This window comes from Aythya fuligula, chromosome 12 (assembly GCF_009819795.1).
Source record: "Aythya fuligula isolate bAytFul2 chromosome 12, bAytFul2.pri, whole genome shotgun sequence".
Taxonomy (NCBI): domain Eukaryota; kingdom Metazoa; phylum Chordata; class Aves; order Anseriformes; family Anatidae; genus Aythya; species Aythya fuligula.
In genome coordinates, this window is record NC_045570.1 from 12736628 (window position 1) to 12762474 (window position 25847).

Sequence of the window (25847 nt, forward strand, 5' to 3'; positions counted from 1 at the left end):
TCTTACTTCATTCAGTAATATCCGTACCTTGATAGTTCCTTACATAGAAAAATGTTTGCATCATAAATCTGTGTCTGAGTCGATGCATGTGTATTGAACTTGTGATTTGCATATACTCCCAAGTATCTCTTTGGCATTGCACTTTGTTATGTATAATGAAAGCTATGTATTTTTGGATGTTTGAGTGCTCCAGGAGCTAAAATCAAGTTAATCCATCTGTTTTATATTTATAAAAGTATATTCTGATGTTTAGGAATCTCTTATCTGGGAAATAATGAAAGTGAAATAAAATGCAATATTTTAGTGTATTTCAAGTATAATTAATCCCTGGTTCTAATTTTTGGTTGTTACTTAAGAGTATTGAAAATGGTAAAAGAAGAGCTAAAGTCCTTAAATAAGGTAGTTTTTACTGAATTGTGCTGTTAGACAGTCCAAGAGACTGGGGTTCTGTTTTTTGAAGGAAGAAAGCAAACAAAACAGAAGTACTGATTTCTCTTTTATTAGAATGTGAATCAATATGTTTGGCTTGTGAAATGTTTTTCAGGATCAAGCAAAATGTCTCAGAAGCAGATTTTTTTTCAGTACATGGTAATCTACAAATCAACCAAGCATATGAGATCAATAATACTGTGCCTTGTTAGGTAATCATGAAGCTAGAGAAACGTATGAAATATATGGAAAGAGGATACCAGAAAATGAGCCTTTTAGGGATTTTTATTTTTATTTTTTTAAGTAAAAGTAATTATTTTAAACCATTAAACCCATTATCAATTAATATATCAATATTTCTATGAATAGAAACTTAATTATTTGGCTTTCACTGCATAATTTCTGTGGGTGTATGTACTATTTTTTGTATATATTTGTGCGGGTATGTGTGTGTCAGTCAAATTATGCTTTGACAACAGTCACCTCTATTTTCGGACTATGACAAGATTGAGAGACATTGCTGGCCTTGCAATACATTAAAAACTTTTGTATCTAGGAAACAGGGCTCACTGCAGCTGAAGCATTGATTCAGCTTTGGAAGTTTCCACATGTCACTTATTCACGTGTGGTCATCCTTGGCAGTGGAGAGAACGGTGTTGATGCCCATGTAGATACCCCTGTGGCAGAACATGGGATGATTAAATGCACCCTGACAGTATATTATTTTAAATTGAACATAAATTGAAGCAGTTAATATTTGGAAAGGTAACTATTGCTGGCTGATGCGGATGATGCCACTCTGTGCTTCTAGCCTGTCCATTCAGGCTGCAGGTGAAAGGGAATTGCTTTGTGATATGGCAGTGAAAGGGAGAAGGATCAAGCCTTTCACCCTGACTTTTCTGAGCACTTTTATTTGTGCCAGTCTCAACTTCTAATTGTAGCCACTGGTTCAGAGCCAAGGTTTTTCTGGCAGATGAGAGGAACAAAAGCTGAGTCCTGCAAATACATGTTGAGACTTATATTTATAAATATGATATTAAAATTTAGTAATGATCATTAGGTACATAATTGCAAAGAAATGCATCCATATCTCTTCTTGATTTCACACATTTATAATTATTTAAAAATAGAAATAAAATTAATAGTAAACGTTTTCAGCAAGGAGCTAGAAATGTAAGATGGAACAAAAATGATCATTGTAGTTCTATTTTGAAATATACTTTTTCCAGAAATGCCTTTAAAATATTTTTATTCCAATGGCTGTTCTGTGCCAGAACTGAATTCTGGGCACAATCACATGCAAGCTCAAGAAGTGCCTGCAAATATGGCAAGTGAGTTGATAGAAATCACGCTCTATGGATTTTTTATTTATTTTTTTTCTGTGATGTCTTGATTTGTAAGTCATGTGAAAGTTCAAAGCTTCAAATTAGAATGGATCTTTGTCAGTAATTCGGTTGACCAATTGAAAATACTGCTTAAAATGGATAGTGGTGTTGGACAATGTTGAGACTGACAGATCGCCCATGTTCTTGTGACAGTGTGCCGTGCTGATCTTCAGGGCTTGGCAAAGAAAATGTTCAGAATAGACCAAGACAGCACAGCCAGAGAAACTGGAAAAAGCTTCAATATTCAAGAAGAGTCTGGTGGGGCTTTGTTGTTGTTTTTGACCACAGTAGTTGGTCATGGAAGGGATACCGCCTGCACAAGCCTTGTTTCATAAAGTTCACGAGGCTCAATTGTGTATGTGCTCCACAAAGAGCATCCTGAACACAGCCTCCCAAGTCTCCTGATTAATTCTGTGAAATCAATCTTAATCTCTTTAACTGTCTGTCCCTCTTTCAGCTGAATTCCCTAAATTTTTCCTATACCGGGCCCTGAAATGACTTTTCTGTTTCTATCTCTGTGAGAGATCCCCTAGCTCAGAGAGCTGCAAGGCAGCTCAGGTAAGAGACCATTGGGAAGGAGATGAACGTGCCCAGAAATGGATTTGTTTTTCCTACTGGGCTGACAGTGATGCTTGGCTGCAGCTGTGTAGTCCCTGAAATAAATGAAAGTTGTAGTTCTGAGACAGAAAGCAGATTTTGGTCCTTTCTCTCTGCTGTAAAGCTGTTAGCAGTTTTGTTTTAGTTTCAGTATACGTTTTCTGTAGTTTTACGGAAATAAAAACAATGGTTGTTTGTCATTTCCATGATGAAAAATACTTTTGCAAAGCTAATCTGCTTGGCACTGCTGTTTTCCCACTATCTTGCCATTCCCTGAATCTGGGTGGTGTTGTCCTTGGCAAACATATGAGTAAAAAGTGTTTTGGGACAGAACATACTATAAATAGTTTTAGTTTTGAGAATATCCAGTTAGACAAAAGGGTTATTAATAAATGTATTTAATTTCTAAAGGTTCAATACAATGAAGAAAAATTGTGGGGTATCTTATAAATACATTGTGTGTATGTACATAGGTATGTGTGCATGGGTATTTCCATTTATATGGAAATGGAGATTTGCATCTCTCAAACTCCACAGTTGTTTCAAAGAATCAGAGGACACTTGTTTTTTTTTTTTTATTATTTTACAAGCGTTCTAAGATCATCTTGATCATTAATTTCTTTCATAATTCAAGAATGTATTTGCAAAATGGAGTCAAGAAGCAAAATGTGCAGAACAGCTTTATCTGTCAGGGCAACACAATGAGCAGCTAGCAAGGGAGCACATACGTGCAACTTATATTGGGATATAAACATATTAGTTCAGGGACTACTGCTTTCAAAGCCAATATTAACTTGTCAGAAATTGAGTTATATATTAAATGGCTTCATTATTAGAATTTGGTTACTATTTTAGATCTATAAATCCATCTGTTATGATAATTTTAAAAAACAGAAGCATGTTATTAATAAAAGTTTTCATTTCAGCAGAGTGGTATGCAAAGTAAACGTTACCATCTTAGGCCGAATTTGAAACAGGGAATAGTTTTTGAATCATAATGAAATTATTTTTTTAATGGAACATTTTATTTTCATATTTTTGTAATGCTCTTTTCATTCTGTAGCCTGGGGCTGATACGCCTGCTTTATCCTCTGAAAGTCGGAATAAATGGAGCTTGCTTGGCCACATGGGAAAGTTAGGTCTAGACAAAGATTCAAGCTTTGCATTTATGTCTCAGGAAGAAGTAAAAAGGTCCTGGAGATCATGTGTGTAGGCTTATGGGTCACGGAATTCCTGATGGGCTGTTCAAAGTGCAGTGACGAGGCAGTGATGACGAGCAGTGCCGTCTGCTGGCCCTGCTGCCAGGGAAACAGGCTCTGGGCTGGATCTCGCCCTTGTGGGGACTGCCTGACATTCTGCTCGAGGAGGTCGCCAGTGGAGAATTTGGGCCCCATCCATTAGGATTTGCACAAAGAAGAAAAAGAAAACAGGGTGTGGGGAAGAATTACAACAATTTGCAAATGTAGCACTAAAAGATACACTTCCCAGAGCACCATCTATTCCTTGGCATTTCTAGGGAGCTGAAAGAGCAGGCTGAACAAATTCCTTCCACCTAATTATGTTTTCCTTGTTGGCTCCAAGTGGCACACCAAGGTCAGTGAGAGGGAACTGGGTCTGCTCCGCGCAAAGGCGATGACATTCCTCTTTTGTACGAGCGCAGCCGTAATCTCAGTTTACATCCATTACTTTACCAAATCTCACAGTTTTCATCCAAGTCACATGCCTTTACTTCTGTAGAGACAATCTCAAATAAAATATATTTGGGTAAAGGGGTGCTTCGAATTAGATGTGTTTGAGCACGTTAGAAACTTTTGTGTTTGTGTCAATGCACTAGGGCTAAATTTGTGAAGCAAATGTAGCAAAGAGCCAGTAAAGGGATTGAGTAGACGCAAGGCACAGGCTTGCTGGCCGTAGCAGGAGCTCAGCTGCTGGCCTACCTGCACCCTGGGAATCATGGCCCTGAGCACCACCACGGGGCCTGCTGGGTGCTCCAAGGCTGTTTGGGGGCTGATGCTGATGACAAGGGGGAGTGAGCATCTTGTGTGAGTTCACCTTGAATCAGCAATCTGTTAGTAGCACAGACTGAAAAACTCTTGTAGGTACAGTGGACTGATTTCAGACTCTGCTGATATATTTTTTTCTCAGATCTACAGAACTTGTGCCTTTTATCTAAGGGCCCGAGAGATAAAGTCATTCTGAAAAAAAAAAAAAAAAAAAAAAAAAAATACACCATAGGCTCATCTAGGTATCTGAAAGTGCATTACTGAAACAGAAGGAAAACAATTGTTACTAGCAGGATTAACTTCTTTCCAAAAACCAGCAACATCCCTTAGACAACCCTGTGACCATGGTAGTAATGGTCCTAAGAAATAATTGAATTTAAAGTTCTTTACCTTTTCTCACCATTTAATTTCTCTGGGCATTAGAATGGCTCTGGTCATTATGGTCTGTCGTGAATAATCAACGGAGAGCAGTAATCTGTTACAGGGTGCTTGTGGTATGAAATCCAGTAGTGATCTATATGAGTCTTATCTAGTACTGGGAATGTGATTTATGCTATAAAGAAAACATTTATAAGGAGTGCACTAGAAGAGGAAATTAATACTATAAACCTGTCATGAGGCACTTTAGTCAGAAGTGGAACCAAGGCAAAGCTGAGCTCTTTGTGATGGCAAAATGAAGTTTGGGGGAAGTTGTAGCTATGAAACCTTGTACCTAACCTTCAACCTCCCAATCATGTAAAAAAAAAAAAAAAAATCCAAAACTGCTTTAAAAAACATAATTGATTTTGAGGCTGCAGACTTGAATGGAGAAAAGATTTTTTTTTTTCTTCTGTGACTGTGTGTACGTGTCTGTAGCTACTGCCTTAGAAAATACTGTTTTCAAAGTGCTTGCACTGTTAGATAGTTTAATTTGTCTTTGTATCCCCCTTGTCTCTATCAGTCTACAGGTAAGCAGTCCTTTTTTCACTGTTTAAACAGACTGTTTTTACTGTACGTTTTGTAGTATTCTGTGTTTTTAGGAATTTCACTTCTTTCTAATAAATCTGTATCAATCTGCCTCCTTTGCTGGAGAGTTTGCTCAGCCAGCTAATCCAGTTTTCTCTGTCTGATTGCACTCATTTTCAGATGTTTTAGGAAGGGTGTTGGTAAGGCTGTGTGTTTCAGATACATAATGATGTGTCTGGAGAGGTCATGAGAGTCAGCTGTGGGCTGTGCTGTGTGTGATAATGCTGATTAGATAGAATATATTCAGAATATTTCCTCTCTCTCTATTAGTATAATTATGATTAATGTTTTGTGCTCAAATTACTTAAAGATTCAAAAATCATACTATTTTTCCAATATAGTAATGATATATATTTCAGCAAGAAAGCCTAGCCAAGCTGCTCAATTGTTCAGCAAAGAGATACGACTGAGTTTATGCATGTCAGAAATCTACTCAAGGCTTGGAAAGTCACATTTATTTAAGCCTTATGAGCTGCTGCCAAAGGAAAAGAACTGGGCATAACTTATATTGAATGAGCGCTTTGTCTGTAAAAGAGTCTAATACCCTATCAGGATTAAATCCTTAATCTAGTAGGTCTATTACAATTTTTTTTCTCATAGCAAATAAGAAATTTGCTATGGAATTGTCTAACTTCTGCCTTCCTGCCATCCTAGAATGAAGTACTAAGACACAGAAAAAATAGAAGATTCTTCCCCACCACCTTAAAAACTGTGCAAACTACCATCTGGAGTCTGTGTTATTTTCTATTTCTTAATACTAAATAAATTAAAAGCTAATTAATTCCTTTATGTCAGGTTTTCTCATTAGGGTAATAATGACCTTTCAAAGTTTGTCATTCACCAGTCAGCAACGTACCATATGCTTGATGTCACATGATAAAAAGTATTTTCAATTTAGCATGCTATAGAGAGCCTTAGCGCTACTTAGCATAATCATTTTTTTCCTCAGTGATGTCTCACTGACATATGCCACCAGATACATTAATTGTTTGCTAATATGTCCTCAGCCACATTACTGCATGCTATTGCCAGCAATGTTACTCATATAAAAATATTTCTTCTTGCCCTTACTCTCTGTGAGCCCTATTTCCCGCTTGACACTTATGCCTAAATCCAACTGGCGTCTTTTGGAACAAGGTGTGGTAGGCCTGGTGACACTCTGAGGACGTTCACATGGCTGTGATCAGTTTGTCCAGCCCTGCAGTTATGCTCAAACAGATTCTTAAGAATCACCTTTTCTCAAAATAATCTTTTCTCTCCATGAAAATGTCTTAATAAGGATTTCCATCTGCAAGACAACGTTATAATCTATCCAATTACAACCTTGGTGTCTGAAATATGGACAGGACTGAATAAACGGAAGGGTAGCTTCATCTTAAGCTAAAACAGACTTGGAAAGATTCCTTTATTCACTTGTCATTGAAAATAAATGCATAAAAAATTAAAACAGAAAAACCAAAAGCTCAGCCAGTTCTGTTGATGTGCAGCTAGTTCAGCTGGTGTCCAAACAGCATGGTCACTGAACCGACTAGGAAAACTCACATTAACTATTTTGTTTCTGGTACTTTCTGGTAATATAATTAGGATTTGCAAAATCAGTCATATCTTAGAGTGGTTTATATGTAAGTGCCATGTCTTTATTCTCTTCTGACTGGTTCAACTCTTTATTCTTTGTTCCATTCTGTAAGAGGTCATTCAGGCTTGGCCACTTACTACCGTAACTCAACTGTTTTGTGTTTTGATTTCTAATAGTGGAGTTGTGAATATACTTTTACGGTTGCTGTCTTGGGATAAGGTCTCATGATCTTGGGTCAAGATTTGGATTGATGTAGAATTAGTTGTGAGCAGAAACTGTTGCCCTCGTGGTGCTTCCTTTGGTCCTACTTTGCTGAATGACCTGAGATCAACACCCTGTAACCTCCTGAAAGGAACTCGCAATAGTATATTCATAATCCTGTCTCGCAGAATTAAAACTGGCAGTGGCAGGCTGGCGCTGGAAGCCTTACAAAGCAGAGCTCGCAAGCTGTAAAAGCAGTGCCATAATGGACAGTCAGACCGGTGGGAGGATATCTGCATCAAAGCACCACCTCGTTAACAGCAGTTCTTTCTATGACTATTGCACTTTCAGAAATGATGAAACCAGAGTTATGCCTGACTATTTCTGTAGCCATCTCCACAGAATGTTAGATAAATTTCAGTGTACTGAAATGTACCATTCCCCGGTTAAGAATGAGACTTTGCACCATGGTTACTGGGAGTAGAATAAGCCTTTATGGTCCTCACTTGTTTTGTTTTGTTTAGTATTCTTTAGTATAAAGAATAAAACAAAAAATGCTTTCATTATGGTCATTTTCTCAGATGGTCCAGAACAAAGTATATTAATGTCTACGTACTATAATACACTATGCATACTATAGTCTGGAGTATGGTAAAATACTGTATTCGGTCTGTTAAGCATTTCAGCCATTAGTTTTGTTTTTGTTTTTTTTTTAAAAAGTATTGGAAAACTCTCACAATATAGCAAACCAAATATTTCAGATATGAGGTCAAGTTAAAGGTAGATTCTTAAGAGACAAAATGATTAACAGTAAAACATTTGATGCAAGAATCACAGTAAGACAGTCTCTGGTTTCTGTTCCTAGCTTTGGGAACGTACTTGGGGAAGCATGATCTTGCCAGCTACCAGGCTTTTAGTCTCTGCCCTGTCTGGCGTTGGAGAGAAGCGTGGTCTGTTTTAAGTCTTCGTGCATTGAAGTTAGCCTGCACTGCAGAAAAACTATACCAGCACAGCATATTGCTGCTGCACTTCTCTTTTCTCTCATTCCCCTCCCACCCTCCTTTCCCAGTTTTTTTTTTTTTTGTGGGCTTTGGCTCTGCAGAAGGAGCCGAAATCCCTTTGGAGCGCGGCACTTCACACGTAGCTGCTAAGAAACAACCGCTGCAGCTCGAGGGAGCTTCTGGAGTGCAAGTTCCTTCCGAAGCCTTATCCATACCACTGGCATTGTGTCAAACATTTCCCAGTGTTCATCTTCCCTGTTCCTGACATCTGTCCCTGCTATACGCAGTGAAGGCTCCATGCACCTGACGTAGCTGCATTGGTGTTGTGGAACATTTAAAGAAAAAATCAAAGGCTTTGTCAATAAAAAGGTGAGAAAAGTTATTTCTTTAGTATTTCAGGCTGGGGACTGGCAAATAGATAAATAGAATGTTTTTTCCTAGTGAAAGAGAATGGATTTCATTACTCTGCACATATCTGCCCTCTGACTGTGTGACCAAACACCCAGCTGCTGAGCTGCCCCGGGCCTTTGGAGTGTTCTGGGGCAAGCTCTGGAGCACTTTGCAGGGAGCGCTTGGCTGTCTTGTTCCATGCTTTCTCAGACAAGTTCTCAAGTCTGCTAGTCCTGTGAACAGATCCAAGTGTGTGACGTGGCACAGACATGGTGTTAGCAGTAGTGTGGTCCTGGTGGAGTTTCCTCTCTGACACACAGATGCTTTGAGCAGGTTTGCAGCAGCCAATTTTAGGTGAATTGGGCATGCAGCTCCTGGGTGAGAGGCAATTTAGGTAAGGAATAAACTCTGCCTAGTCATAAAAAGCTGTATGCTGTATGCTCTGTTGCCAGTTTGGGGGGTATCGGGAATGAAGGATCAGTCACAGAGGGGACATTGCTAAGAATGAATTTTAATCCATTCCTTCATCGATGACCAGGAGAAGGGCTGAGTACCATCTGTGTGGAGTCCCCAAACTGTAAAGTGTTAAGGTAGTCAAATGCGCTGCTCATGGTGAGGAACTCTAGAAAGATCTTGTGAAACTAACAGTGTCATTGGGGAAAAAAAGGTGGCAAAGAGCTTTAGTGTAGGTGACTGTACTGTATGAAAAAATAATCCAAACTGGGATAATATGATGCCGAATTAGTAACTGACAGTTACAGCTCAGGAAAGTGATCTTGGAGTTGTTGGCAGTTTCCTTCAATCGTCAACTCAAAGTGCATTGGCAGCCAAAAAAAGCCAACAAAATGTCAAGCATCCTGAGAAAGGGTACTGAGAGCAAGAGAGAGCATTATTTTCCTAGTGTGTAAGACACTGGAGCACTCTCATTGCGGCGCTCTGTGCAGTTCTGATCTCTGCATCTCAGGAAGGATACAGTGGAGTTAGAGATGGAGCAGACAAGGGCAAGCAAAAAGGTCAATGGCGGAAAGCTTTCGCTGTACAAAGAGATGCTGAAAATACTGGGACTTTTCAGTTTAGAGAGAAGAAGGTTGAGAGAGAGAGTATGGTAAGTTTGCAAAGTCGCAAAAGCAGGAGCTGAAGTGAATAAAGAACAGCTTCCACAGTAAGAGATTTGGGAGTACTTGATGAAGCTGTAGGAGGGAAATGAAGAGTGTCATCAGTTTGGAAAATAGATTAGATGAATTATTGGACAGGAGATTCAAAACAGATTCTATCAGGAATGACCGGCCACATACCCCCTGACGCCTTCATCCATTGACTGTGGGCGCTGGGGGAGTGGAGTGGCCACAGGCACTGGCCGAGTTCCTGTGCTCTCCCTAAACATCATCTCCTGTGTCACTGGGGAAGACAGATTACTGCAATGTATGGACAGTTGGCACTGCACAGTGGGACATTTCTTGTTAGGTATGCAAAGCTGTATAATTACTGAAATGCACGCAAATAGGTTAATTAGAAAAGGAATTAAAAATGCCACATTCAGCTTAGTTCACTGTAAGTTACAGCCAATAATTGGTGTAGGTAAAAGGCCACAGAGTTCCTAAAAGCAAGGAAGACGGGAATATTGCTGTGGTAGTGTGAGGAAAGATGACGTGATGAGTTCTGGAAAGATATTTCTCCTCTCTCTCTTTTGGAGTGAAGGGGCTATAGGAGGACTGAAAAGCTGAGCTAAATCCTATTTTGGATGAATCCTGTACTCAATCTTGTAGTTTGAGCCATATATTAGGATTATTTGTAAAACAACATGATAGCTGAAATTAGTGTACTTGAGAACTTTAATTTCTGGAAAACATTTTGGCATTTGCAGAAAAGTTAATGTTAGGACAAATTCCTGTCACTTTTGCACTCAAAAAGCAAAGAGCTATTTGGTAAGTGGATCAGATCCTTCCTTACTTTTTTTAGTTACGAAGCACCTCACAATTATAATGTTATTTACACAAAGATGAATAAAGGAAGTTCATTTAAATAATGAAATATTTGATATTTGATAGCAGTATCATGGCAGTCTCTGATTTATCTGTGTGCAGATGAAGAAGCACAAAATAAAATTCCATAGGATGACTGAAGTTCTGAACCACAGAGCTTAAATGCCAAAAGGGAAGCTGACAAAATATTATTGTTAGTTTCTGAGCCAACTTTAATTTTGTTTTCTGTTTTTATTGTTCTTCGTATGCATGTTACATTTAGCTGATGCCATTTGGAGGTGTAAATTAACCTAGTTTTTCCAGTGGACTTACTTAAATTTCCTTGAGCTGGAAGTATCTGTAGGTTAAGAAGTCCCAGACTGGCTTCCAGGTGGAGTAGCTTGGCTGTGCTCTGAATATAGGTTACAACCGGGGAGCTGGGAGCATCCAGTAGTTAAAGGGAGTATTCTTAATGCTACTTCCACTTCTCCAGTACTGTTCACATCAAAAATTCATTATGTTATCTTTTACAGAGTTGGGTACCATGGGAGCCTCCAGTAATACAGACCTGACAGCAGCCCTGATTAAAGCCCCATTTTGGCCTTGTCTCCTCCAGCAGGTTTTTACTTGTTATTAGCAATGACTGGAGATGCAGTGGTGTTAACAATCACTACAGTCTCTACCAGCCAGAGGGATTTCACTGCTGTGTCATCAAACTCCTCTTTGAGTGGGGCTTTTAACATGGTGCAGGAAAGTCATGACTCTGGTTTGTACTGTCGTTCTCATTGTTGCTAACAGCAGTAAGGCTGCACTCGTAGATAATAAGTAGGACAAGAATCTGCAAAAAACTTACTGGGCTGTGCAGTGCTGCCTTTTATTATTTTTTTTTCCCCTGTTGAGAATGAAGGCTCAGCACAAAGGACTAGATTTTCAATTGGTTTAGATCACGGTAGTTCTACTGAAGTTAACCAAGCTAAGCTGATTTACACTAGTGGAGAGTGTCCAGAGGTTCTCAAGTGCTGGCATTTTAAAGGAATGACATTCAAAATGAATCAGTCACTGTGCCTCCATTGCTCTCCGTCAAGTCAGTAGTACAATGGCTTCTAATAGAAGGCCAGATTCTGATAAACTTCTTCTGAATTGTTAATTGTTCTTCTGTTGAATTTTATACTATCTTGGGAATGTGTATTTTTTTTTCTAATATAAAGTCAGTTTCTCATCAAGTACTTCTACAAGTAGTCATAGATGATAATAAATAATAAAAAAAAAAAGACTTTTTATAAGAGCTGCTCTAAAATTCTGTAAAAAATATTTATATTATTTATTTGAAGAAAAAAGATTTCAGAATCTGCCCTTAGCGGGAGTGAGAAGGCCGGGAGCTCAAATACAAACATTTGTAGTCAAAACCTGTGTATTGAAAGTGTTTCAAATTACTGTAGTGTGAAGAAAGATTTCTAAATATGGTTTTGAAACAAAAGATCAGCTGAGTGCAACTTAATTGACACGGTTTTTAAGACATTCCAGAATGCTGAGGTTGTGGGTTATAAAATATGTGCAGTCACTGAATAATTTGGCAGTAGGGAGAGCAAAGAAAATGAATGTTGGGCCTTCCATTGCGCTGGTCTGTTGTTTCTGATTTTGCTGTTTTTATAAATGCTCTGGGAAGAGATGCTGAAGGAGAGCTGAAGAATATCAGATTAACCCTAAACCTTTTACACAACTGCAAGTAAAATCCACTAATGCCATGAACATACTGCCTTATTCTGTCCTGAGTGTTATTAATAAAAAAACAATTTTGGTGTCAACAGAAAAATGTCATCCTCTGCAGCACAAGACTAAACATTACAAAGATATCAGCTGGATAAGCTGAGCCTCCAGGTAATTTTCTATAAAATAAGGCTTCAGAGCTGTGGCTGAAACTTGGGATAGTTCCCCCCCAGCTTTGTAAATTCATGTTAACAAGTCTGCCCAGTACATGTAAGGGCAGTTTATCCCAGCTCTTAACTTACATGATATCTTTATGACAATTTTGCATGGGTGCTTCTGTGTATGCAATCAAGTAATCATCTCTTACATTTTCAGTAGATAAGGCAAGGTAAAGTTAAATTATAATGAAGTAGTAGCAATTCTGCTAAAAATCAAAGTATAATAATAACTGCAAATTTTAACATGCAAAATTATGCAGTGTTGCATAAACAGTATGGATTTCATGTAGCTTTCCTGTAGTCCAACTGAGTATTTTGTATATGTCATCACTTTGATTTATTTCCAGTGTAAAATACCCAAAAATTGCCTGAAGCAGGTGAAGAAATGCTGGAAATATAAGGGATAATTGAGAACAAAGCTTATATATGTATATTAGCATTTTGACTAATCAAGATAACATAGCAAACACATTATCTAAAGGGTTTTAATCCACTGATATTTTTATTTCCTAATATTTAGTAATGCAATACTGTGACTGATGCTAGGGGATAGTAGGAGAGAGAGGAAGTTTATGCAGTAATCAATGTGGGAGGAAAATGGGCGCTCAATAGAAAAACAAATATTTTGGGATGCAACCAGTTCTCTCGGCACACGACTGAAAAAATCCCTGCCATATCAGTTTGTGTGCCTGCACATGTAGTGTTCCTCTGTGCAAGATCTCCAATAACAAAACAAAACTATCTCCAATATCTTGAAGTTTCAAGAATTTTTGTTTTCTTTAGAGATGTTTAGACTTCATTTCAGATATGCTTATCATTTGTCCTGAGTTCCTTTCTTGCAGAGAAAGCCATTCAAATTCAGGTCATGTACCAGAGATACAGCAGCTTTGTTATACCAGTCCAGAGTGTCTGCCAACATTATTAAAACTGATAAAGTCTTTGGCTTGCCTTTTAAGGGAAATTGAACCTAACTCAGGTGTGATTAATCATCAGCACAGCACTGACATCATATATGGCCAGGTATCATGTGATATCTCAAAGGCTGCCCAATGTTCCTCCTAAGTCCAACAGGTAACTTAATGGATCTGGAAAGATATATCTGTCTGCTGAGTTTCTTTGGTATATGGGAGAAAAATAATTTTTTTTTTTGGACTGCAGTATAATTTTAAGTTTCATCAAAGGTATTCATACAGGATGCCTTTACAGAGTAAAGTGTACAAGTGTACTTGTAGGACTCTGACAAATCTACAAAGGACAACGTGATTGCTACATGAAAGAAAAAAGTAGGCAAGGCTGAGGCACTTCATGTTTCTCCAGCCCTTCAGAAGGTTCTTTCCAGGAATGTTTGTTTAAAAAAGAATCACTTGAAATTCTGTAGAAAAGGCATTGTTCCCTGCTGCGTTGCCTAGCGATGCTTTTCTGATGAATATGTGAAATTCAAAATAAAACAGGTATTTTCTATCAGAAAATGAGGAATTAATCGTGATCAAGATCCTTTTGTTCTGATGTCTGTGTTGCATAGTGTAACAGGCATGACGTTGCATGCGATGTGTTTGCATTCACTCTGCGGTACCAGGTGCCTAGTAGAGGAATTGGGTGGTTCACTAGATCATTACCAGCTTTGTTGTTAACTTATGCATAGCATCATAGAGATAATAAAGACCAGGGATTTTTTTGCAGAAGTTCAGCAAAAGTGTATGATCAGACAACTTCCTCGCAGTTCATGAACTCCTGGGCACACACTAATTCACTTCTTTAACCTTTTGTAACCGTTGAAGGCGGCAGTGTTTGTACAGTAGACGGGAATACTATACAATAAAATATTCTCTCAGAAGCACGAACTTTCAGAAGCAGTTACTGTACAAACTGATTTTATCTTAATGCCAGGGCACTTCATCTGGCCCCTTTCTCTTCCCGTGTGAAGGTTTTTTCTTTTGTAAAACTAAAGATGAAATTAAGATCCTGATGACCTTTTGCAGGAATGGTAACAAGGTCTTATTTCTGAAAGATGGTGTCATAGAGAAATCTTTAAAGGAGCACTTTTCATTTGATTAAATGAGTAGATTTACAGCTGTCACTGCCTGAGTCCTGTCTGTTTTGAATTTTTTTCCTTAAAAAAAAAAAAATCTATTATACACTATGAATGAATATAATCAGATACAATGGAATATCTTGTAAATGTACGTGGCTTTGTACTGTACTAGAAAGAGTGTGTGAGTGTATAGGCAAAAATATTCAGTGCAGTTAGCTGAGTGTAATGGACTTTGCCTCCTCAGTGGTCTGTAGGCTCATAAATGAACCATCGCAAGGTGTGCCTACATCAGTGCTTTAGCTCAGCCCAGAAGCATGATTTTGAAGCAGTCACCTTTGGGTCTCTATTGAGATAATTTGGCTCACGTAGTGGAGTGGTCTAAGTGTCAAAGTTGGATACTTAGCACCAGCTGATTTATTTGCCTAAGACAGCTGCTCATTTTGCGTCCCACTACATCCTACTGTAGTCATAGACTTCAGGAGGCTTTAGAGCTGCCTTCACCTGCTCATACCTGAAAACTGTAGGAAAATGTAAGAGGTTTCTACCTTGCAGTACAGTTTCTTATTGCTGTAAACTTACCTAAAAAAAAAAAAAAAAGTTATTAGTGTTCAGAGGAGCACGGGTCAGTTCCAAGACAAGCTTTAACTTTTTTCTTATTTACTCAGAGCTTGGAAAATCTTTGACATTGGTGTCTATTGCTTGAAGCATCATGTTCTTTGATCTTTATGTTGTCTCATCTTTATCCTCCCTGTTACAATTTCTCTTGCTTTTATAGCTTCTGTATTTTTCCTTATGTTAAGTTTTGTAGCATTATAAAATGTCTTCAACAATTACTTTATTGTTTCAAGCCCGCAAGACATTTGTCTTTATTCCACAGTCTGTTATTACCTTCAGTATTTTCCTACCTCCTTTTCTGTCCCTGTTGCAATCTCTGTTGTTTTTCTCTGAATTTCTACAGTGTGGCTTTTCTCTCTCCTACACTGACAAATTAATTTTCAGCCCTTCCCTGTTTATTTTTTCTTATTCATTACTTTTTCACCTCCTTTATCCTTGTTCTCTAAGGCTAAAATCTGGAGAACCAGACTCAGATTCCCTGCAGAGAAATCAAATTGTTCCTCATACCTCGGATGGGCTACTACCAGTACCTGAAATAGCTTTTTTTTTTTGGAGTTTTCTTAGATACACAATATGCTCATCAACTAAGTGAGATCAAAGTTTTGGCTCATTTCAAAAGGTTAGATTTGCCATGAGTGGTTAACATACAAAGCGATTCAACGTTGTGTTAATGAGCACAAATTGAAACCAACAACAGTGCTTTTGTCAGAGAAATGCTGAGGATGGCTTGTGCATGTTTTTCACACAGCATCATACCATGAGTTGTTAAATAATTCAGATTTTAGTCAAGGTATATTGTGTGTCAAGGTATATTTGGTGATGAAGGAAATAAAGCCAGCCTCTGTCTGTATCAGAGGGGTGGTAGGAGCAGTGCTGTGCGTCTGCGTCTGGATTTGTATGGAGAGGAGGAGGTTCAGTTTCACAAGACAATTGCAAACAGGCTCTGGAGGAATATTGCTCCACTCAGCTAATAAAGGAATGCTGTACTGTTTGTGCTGGTACAAACAGTAATCAGTTTTACTTGTTTGTGGATAGCAGATTTGTTTCAAGACCTGTCAGTAATGCTCAAAATATTGGTTAACATATGGGGATGGTGAACTAGAGCCTGGATTTGCTGTAAAGATGAATTAATAGACTCCAAGATTTTTCAGAGTTCAATATATTATATTTTGTCAAAATGCATATGACATCAGTATGCTGTGAATGCACTGAGTGGATTTAAATCTTTATTTAGCTGGATCTTCTGGTTTGTTCGGGGGATTCTACAATGAAATATGTTGAATTTTTTCCATTAGTGTTGTGCAGATTGAAACACAGATGCTAGCTGTATACTGTGATCTAAATCTCTATCAGATGGTCTAATCTGGCTCTATACTTCACATAGACTTTCAAAAAACCCTTTAGCACTTATGTTCTGATAGGGTAGCTTTAAGATCTGTAACATAGGCTACAAAGCTCACATATCTGCTTCTCACTTTTTTCAGATTAAAATGTTAACAGCACTGCTAACACAATGGGGAAAAAAGCTGTGGTTTGTGTGCTGAGGAGGGAGTGGAGAAAAGAAAGTTTGAGATGGTCATAGCCAATGCAGTGGAAAAATCCTAGCTCTATCCTTAACTTGGTCCTAGCACTAGCTCAGCAAATAGCACTGCAGTTTTTCTGCACCACTGATATTACAACTGTTTCTTGACAAATCCCTTTATATTCTGTATTGAAAACAGATTCATAAATATGGCTCTTTTATGGTGAATTCAATACATTTCTTATAAGTTGCACTGTCATTAGAATATATTTGTGAGGTGTATACCAAGAATATTACTGCTGCAGTATAAATTTACTGCATCTTTAGATGAAAATTCTGGTACCTTCTTCAGAAAACAAAATAAAAATAAGCATTAGTAGAGCAAACAAACTGTGGAATAGTATTTGGTTTATCATTAATGCTACTGCTGTTTTTGCAGATCTGGCAGTGTTAATTTTGGATGAATGTTTTGTTAAGACTGGTAGTGTTATGCCATTCACTTATACTTAGGACTGGCTTGATTTATTTTAAAAATAGCCATGGCTAATATTCTGCAATAACAAAGAATATGTAGAGTTCAAAGTACTCTGAACTGCAATTCGTATGCCTTTGAAAATTAGAGAGGATCAATGTGTACAAGTACTTTGTTATGTTAATGGATGCTTATCGAAGTATCACAAACTATTGGATGTCTTGGGCTCTTGGGATTGCTTTGAGTATTTTCGATACTTGTCATCAATCTCTTCAGTTATTCTTCTCGGTTTCTGAAGGCAGCTTTCAATATTGCAAATTAGGTATCCTATTTAAAAGGAATCATGTGTTGAAAGAGATAAAAACAAGCCCAAAAACTCCTTACCTATAGTTTAGTTTTCCCTTTTCTTTCTTTCTTTGTGTTGTTGCTGCATTCTGTCTTTGCCATTCTTCTAATCTGCATTTGGGAATGCTGTTATGGAGTTTCAGCTTGGAGTATTGTTTATTCTCATTCAGATGATGCATCTTTGGGTCACACAGGGCTTATGTCTTTTAGAAATGCATGCCTATAGACATGTTTACACTAAGAAGCTGAGACTAATTCATCCAACATGGTTATCATGGTATTTAAAGACATTGTGCACCTTGATAATAAGCTATGATAAACTGTACTTTTAATCAAATGTTAGGTACAAGTTTTGTTCTGTGATATTGCTAAACACTTTTTCACGTCTGGTGGCATGGTAGTTGAGTCAAAAAACGAGGGGAAGAGTGAGAAAAGCAATGTAAGATGGTCAGCAGCATGCGGCAGTGGTCTTACCAACTTCAGGGTTTGGGCCAAATATTGGGTTGAGAAATATTGCTGTTGTGACAGTGCGTGTTATTAGGTCACCTTGTGGAAAAGTAATTTAAGCTGCTGATTAGCTGAGAGATGTTTCAATTATCCTGGTGTTTAGAAGCTTGGAGCCTGTTAGCAAGTCTTTACATTAGCTGTTGCAACTTGAATTATCCAGAAGCAAGAGAGACTTTTTGATGGTATAAAACACTGCTGTAAGTGATTGCTTTGTTTTGTAATTGGTCCCCTTCTAATGAGGAGCAGAACAAGGAGGAACACAATGGTGCAGTCAGTGGGCCAACTAGTACTCCAGCACTTGCAGTAATGATTTCCATGGAGCTGCTTTAAAACAAGCAACATCCAGGTTACAAGGCAAGGCTCCAGGACATTCCTTAAGCCTACAGAGTCAGGGAGCACTCGTTTTAAGGTTTCCCTGGGTCAAGGGTTACTGTGAAAAGCAAGACTCTATACTGCAGTGAGAACAGACCTTTAACTAGTATTCTGCAAGAATACATTATTTGTCATAAAAGCATCATTGCAGGAAAGTAAATTTCCTCTACAATTTAATGCAATACAAGTAACTTGATAAAGAAGTCTGTGACTGATCTATCTGTAGCTATAGATTAATTGATCTCACATGAATGTAGAGCTAACTACTTCAGTCTTCTCATACAGCCCGTGTTGCCTGGAGAGAGCTGTGCTGATGCTCCATCATGAGCAGCCTTTCAACAGCTAACGGGTTATTTAGGCCAGATGTATGCTGAGCATATATGCTTCGTCCTGGAAAGAGCTGTTTAACTGTAGCACTCCAAGATCACTCAGGTCTACGTCATATTTATTCCAAATGCTCAGCAGTAATGCTCGTTAAGGGGACAGGCTGCTTTCTGCAATGTCTATCTGCATGTCTATATATAGGCTGTATGTTATATATAGACTCAAGAATACATGCTGCTATGCTCCTCCGCTGAATAGAAAGGGAGATTAAAAAAAAAAAAAAAAAAAAAAAGTGGAATCAATAGGAAGAAACGAAGCAATCAGGATAAAATCAGGATGGACTCAAAGCTAAATTACGGCTTTGGAGGGGCACAAATGAAATGGGAACGGGAGGAAGCAGTGGCAAAGCCAGTCCGGGTTTTCAAAAAAGGTGAGCAGTAAAGTAAACTTGTTCCTTCATCTCTCCAAAAAAATTAGGTTAAAAAGCCCTCTCAGAACTCTTTCTATATGGTAATACAGCACACCAGCATGGCTTTGGGCAAGCAGGCCTAAGACCTTGTGAATTCATAATAACGTGGCAGAATTGTGCCATTACCAGTTTCCACGAGTCTCTGAAGATGCTTATTTATGTCGCTATACTCTTAAAGAATGCAGCATATTAAGGAAATAAAGTGGGGGAATGGGTAAGAAGGCACCCAACGTCCAATATAAGAATTACTATTTTAGCACAGCAAAACAGATCTATTCTTTTTCTTCTTCTAAAATTTGGATGATAGATTGTGTTATTCTGGTTTAATTCTTCAGTTCTGTTACCTATTTTGTGAAGTACCATTATGTTCTGACAAATGATCTTCAGTAAAAGGAAACCCCTGCTTGTCATAAACAGTTCCTGGGAAAGATGTGGGAAAAGGTTAAAGTTGAGTGGAGTGTTTGTTTCTAAAAAATGAAGCTTGAAGGGACATTTTCAATTACTCAGGATATGGTAAAGGTGCTTTTGAATGTGGGTCGATATGATGAAGGGAGTTCTAGAACAATTTTGAGAAAGATGTTTAACAATGTCTGGAAAGTCACTGAACTTTAAAAATATGCAATATGCATAATCTTATAAAAGTAATATTTGAGAGAGAAAAAAATACAAAAGAGCAAATCTAACATACGGTTGGATGGTTAGCACTTCCTCACTGCAAGATGTTTCTTACTGAAATGTTACTTACTGCAAGACTCCAAAATCTTACTGTAGTGAGGACTTTCTTAGAGCTGTAGAGGACTATAGTCAGCCTTTTTTATACTAAAGAACAGGAAGACAGCAAAGTTTCTTATTTTCACATAGCAAGTAGAACTAATCATTCTCTAGCAGGAATTTATACTGAATTTATTGTGGTATTGGCTGTGCCATTCTTCCTTTCTTTGCCATATGTGGACTTCATCCAAACCACACTGAGGTCAAGGAGACACTATTTCCCAGGCCACTACGTTTCAGCCAAGTATGCCTAAACCCTGGTGTTGTCATTGTTGTCGTGTAGAGGACCTGCCCTTTTGCTCAGCCTCCTAAGGAACCCTCCCATGTAGCTGCCAAGCATGGAAGTGTGAGGTTTCTGTCATGTTACATCAGACAGGGATGAATTCTTCCTAACCTCGATGGTACTTTGGTTTGCCTGTGATGCAATCGGTTGAAGGTATGTCATTTGTCATTTCTCAGTTCAATAGTGGGGCCATATTTCTTTATCTGACTGAATTCATAATCTTAGCTAGTTTGTCCCATGTTTTCCTGCTCCCTTTCTTACCCCCCAGTTTACATTAATGTATTTGAGAATGTCATTTGTCCTGTAGTCTTACAAGTTTTCTTCACTTCCAAAAATGCTGAGAGATCATTAGGTACTGGGTCTTCCATGGTTGAGAAAAATTACAAAAGAAAAAATGACAGTTTCATGTAGCTGCTTCATTAAAGATAAGGAATCTTGTTGGGTAAGAAATCTGAGCAGTAGACACACAGAACATATATGACCTTAGCAGCAGCAGGCATTAAAGTAATGTCTCATTAAAACAGTATTTGTTAAATCATCTAACCTACCTGTTAACATTTTCTAAGAGTAAGGAATGGAACATAATCCCTCTGTTCTCCTTATTGAAAATATTTCCAGACGAAGGAGATACCCTGATCTTGCTGTCTTTTAAATTAATTTGTACCCAACTCAAAGCATGCTCCAAAACATGACCATGTTCTTGCCATTAAATTTTAGATTAAACTAAGTGAGCTTCATTTTAGGTTAGTAGTTACAAGTGTGGGTGCTTATCCCTTTTGTAAGTCTCACAGATGCAGTCATATTGTACAGCAAAATCTATTAACAGGTCCTTCCTTTTTTTCGGTGAGATATATGCAGGCAATCTCACACACCTCTTCAACTTTTTCTGGCATTCATCAGTCAGTTTAAGAGTAAAATTAAAACACTTTCCCATTTGGAAGAATGCTTTGAGAAACAAGTTACTCTGAAGATTAGCCCAGCTTTCAAAAAACTAAAATGCTTAAGTACATCTATCTACTCTGTTAGGGAAAGTCTTTTAAATGGGAAGGATATTTTTCCGTTTAGATAATCTTTTTCCACTTTTAGATATAATGTATTTTGAGGAATTCCTGTACTAAATATCCCACTCCATATAGTTTTTAATGACCAAAGCTAAGCGCTCCTGTTTTTTCTCAGCTAGCTTGGATAAATCTTCCATCTGAATACTTGGACCACATCTGTTTATGCTCTGATCCCACTGGAGTGCAAAAACTTGCTGTTCAGATTCTGACGCCATACCATTAGCTTCAGCATGATTTTGACGTATACAAGCTGTGAAGAAGTGTGTGTCCAGCACAGCACAGCTACAGTAAGGAATGATGGATGATTAAGAATTGTAGAATTGATCTTGGAAAGGCATGAGTGAATGTGCCTGTTGTTGTGCTTGAACGGTCACTCAGGGAGTTACCACTGTAAGCACAGGAGTGCTGTCTTTGAAAATTATTTACGTTCAATAAGACATCTCCTAGTTCCATCTCTTCTGCAGTCTTTGAAAAAAGCAACCAAAAAAATCAGGGAAATGCAGAGATCAAATAGTTCTCTGGGCCTTTCAAATACTGAGATCCAAAAAAAAACCACTAAAAACATGGCTTATTCCATGAGAATACATCTCTTGTTTCACTATTAAAACATAACCTTGTTTCCTACAGCAAAATATGCTGTCACGTGCCAAAGAAATCGCAAAAAAATTATAGTCTTGTGGGAAGGAGGGGAAGACTATAGAGCACATTTCTGAGATATCTTTGCAACCAAAACAGCCCTGCTTGGGGATAATGAAAGCACAAAGATACATTGCGCTGTCTGAAATAAGTACTGTCCAGTAGTCCTACATGTCCCATAACTATCCCGGTAGTATTTGTATTGATGCCATTATCATGACTATTTGGAAGAGATAAGTGTCTGAATGTAATGAATTAAATCAGTGATAAATGAATTTTGAATTTTGAGTTTTACTCTGAGAGCAATTTTTCTTGAAGAAATGATGGTTTTGGTGGGAACAAAGAACACTGCTTACTCCTCTCTTACATGCTTATGCAATTCTTGGGTTGGATTGAGTTGCTGCATTAAAAAAAAAGAGGGTGTGGGAATGAGATGAGTTCACAGTAGAGCTGAGTTTGTGGTTTCCTCTCCTATTGTGGATGTCCAATGTGTGGATTCACGCACTGTGGACTCTTGGAGGTTTCTACGAGGGACACATTTTGGATTTTGTGTTAGAAAATATTCCTTTCCTTTTCATTCTCTTTAACTTATTGTCTGTTAGGATGTGAGATATGAGGGGATATTGTACATTCACCTATATTTAACACTTCTGAGTGTCGTTAAATTTTTTTTTCTTTTGCGTATTTTCAAGATTAATTATTGTGACTGCCACAGCCAGTGAGACAGTTAAGGGACCTTCACTGTGAGAAGTATTTTAACTTGCTCATGGTATCTAATAGACAGGAAATGCTCAGGTAAATGATCAAGCTTTAAAAAGATAATTATCATTAATCATTATGAGAAGCAGCCTTGTTAAGAATTCATAGACTCAGAATAAATCTGTTCTGGTGACAAACAAAATTTTTCAAGCTGACCAATTCCCTGAGAGCTAGTGGGTTGAAATATTTTCTGAATAATTAGATTATTTTTTTCCCCCGCAAAATTTTTTTACCTACTTGTGTAACTAATTTATTAATGAGTTACCAAAGGGCTAATCACCCAGCATTATTTTATTGGTATGTTATTTGCTATTGTAATGAACATAAAAATAAATCAAGTCCTTTTAGTTTTTGTTAAGTTTCAAAAATGAATACTTAAATAACATTTTCCTTGCAAGAAGAGAATAATAAAAGATCCCTGCAATGTCTGAGAGTACTTTATTTTCACTGGAGATGATCTCTGAAAGAAGCAAGCTGCTGCTAGCTGGTGAAGACTCGCATCGTGCATTCTCTGTGTGCTTCCAAAGCTCTGGGAGATCTGTAGCAGCGCTCTGAGGGTTTGCGTGCAGCCTGTGATGAACATACCCATGCTGCCAGCGTTTGGCCATTTTCTGCACTACCCCTCATCTTCAAGGGAGATGGATTATATTTGATTGAGGGTGTGCATGTTTGAGAAAGAATATGAAACAGACATTAGAGCTGAGCGAAATCCCAGCTTGCAAGCCTGTTTTTAAATATGCATCTCTATCGTAGTACCTTGTGTCTTGATGAAAGCACTAATTTTTAAGAAGCTGCTAAGATAACTGGCCATATTTGAGGCTGTTGACTGCAAAATATTGCTGACCTGTTGATGGGATGTGGTATGGATGGACAGGGGCTCAGTTGCTGCCTGTTCAAAGATTGGCTAGGCGATTGCTCATCCTCCATGCAGGCCCTTTTCAGAAGTCTCTGCTCTCTCCCTCCAAATCTAGGCATTTCTAGGGTATACGCTGAGGTGCATTTTGTTGACTTTTCTGTTGGGAGAGACTGACTTCTGTTGTCATCCCTTGGCTGATGCTAGGGTTTGACCTAAGGAAAAAGATCTAGCACTGGTTTTCTGTTGTTGTTGTTTTCATTTATTTAAAGTTCCTTGTCTGCAGTGCATTAGAGTAAAACATTAATGTGCTGTAGCTGCTGTTGCTGTCAGAGACCAGACATTGGCAGGAACTAAAAGAAAACAGAAACATTTTTGCTGTTTCAACAAGGGAACTATTTCATTACTGATAATCCAGAAATGATCCAGATTGACTATTTCCAGTTGTAATCAAAGCCTCACTGAGAACTTTGTATACACCTTGAAGTGTTTTTGTTGTTAGGGTACTGTAAATATTTGTGGTTTATGCATTCTGAATGATTACCTGGACTTCATATATCCAAAGATTACCATGTAAGAGCTCTAAACCCCAAATGGTTAAATAAAGGCAGGCATTTGGAGGAACTCCTGCAATGTCTGTACATGCGGTGGAGAGCATCAAAAAGGCCTGTCTCTCCAAACCAATGCTGAGCAATGGCTTCAGCTGCTGCTAAATCCAGTGCCCTTATCACCAGCCTTAAAACAGCCTTTGCTCATGCTAAAAAAAAAATAAAATAATAGTAATAATAATTGACCATGCATATGTGCTATACAGAACAGATATCTTATTTACTGCTTGTCCTCTAAATCACCTGTCTAAGCAGGTTCGAACCTGTGTGCTGTAGGCATCTGAGCTATATATTGTGCAGATCTATAGACCCACCACCGTGTTACTTGGACAGTAAGACTTACGACATTCTGAGTTTCTAATTATCGTACATTTTATAGTCTGAATTTCACAATCTTGTTATCCGCTAATACCTAAATCTATCCAGACGTTCACAATGTGGTATAGCTTTCTCCCTGTTTCCCATTCATAATTTTAGCAAAATATTTCCATTCCTAGTGTGCTCCGTGTATATACAAACTGCAAACCTGCTATTTCCTTGTATCCCTCAGATTCCTGCACCACTCTGACGTTTCCAGGTACCTGTGAAAGTGCATCATATTCAGATCCAGGGCTGCATTTGTAAAAACCAAAACCATAACTCACAACCTCTTCAAATCCTCACCCAACTTTCAGCCCGTAATTACTAGTGTAAAGTCGGCATCCAGCTGGGTGTCTAATTTGCACACACAATTATTTCAACTGCCCAACAAGAACTGGGTAACTGCACAAGCAGGTGAACATAATTAGTAGTTTGCATTTGTAATTACCTCATTTGCACATGCAGTCATAGCAGCTCTGCATTCTAATTAGTTTAAAAATGGCTGGTGCAATGCTATTCCCTCACTTTGTGTTTTCAGACAAGACTTTTGTGTCTCAGAGTGATAAAGGTGTTTTGGCATGCCGGTTGGTGGTCTGAGGTGAGGTGATACTGCTGTGCCAGGGCAGGACCATCCAGAGCTGTAGGACACCCAGAGAGGAAGGACAATCTTTGCTGAGGAAGATGTTTTCTCCTTGAGCCTCCGAAGTATTTCCAGCCTGTGATGAGGAGGCGGCACTGCTTATGCTGCTGTGATAGAGACCCATTTGTGCTGAGCGGCAGCACGCTAAGCAGTGACATGGTGGTCCACATGCTGCTGCTTAGCACACCTAGAGCATGCTCCCCTCTCCAGAAAAAACAAAACACCAAGAGCAGAGAATGGCTTTCTTCTTAATCTGCTGCGGAGACAGGTGGTCATTTAGCAAGGGTTCAGCTTTGCCAAGTACTGAATTGCACTTCCTGCTTGTTTTCATGTGCTCTCCAGGTCTGAAATCTTAACAGATTCTCTTAGAGTGGAATAAACCAAAATCTAGGTCAAGTTCATTTTCTGTAAATCTCTCAAGTATTGTTTTTTTCACAGGTTGAAATTATATTCACGTTTTTCTGCATTACTGAAGTAGCATGAGTTACAGGTTAAAAATGCAAAACAGCATCTTTGCTAAAATTTCTAGGTCTTTTTCTGGGTGTCATCTGGAATCCCAAATCTTGCAGATAAAGTACTATATAACTTCAGAGATAGTAAATCAGCCAAGGGAAGGTGATCATTAAATAGATTAAAACGCATGAAAATTACCTAAATGGAAACCATTAGATTAAATGAGGCAGGTACAGTATAATATCCTGATGACTCTAGAAACTTTATTTAGATCATAACTGTACTGATGTTG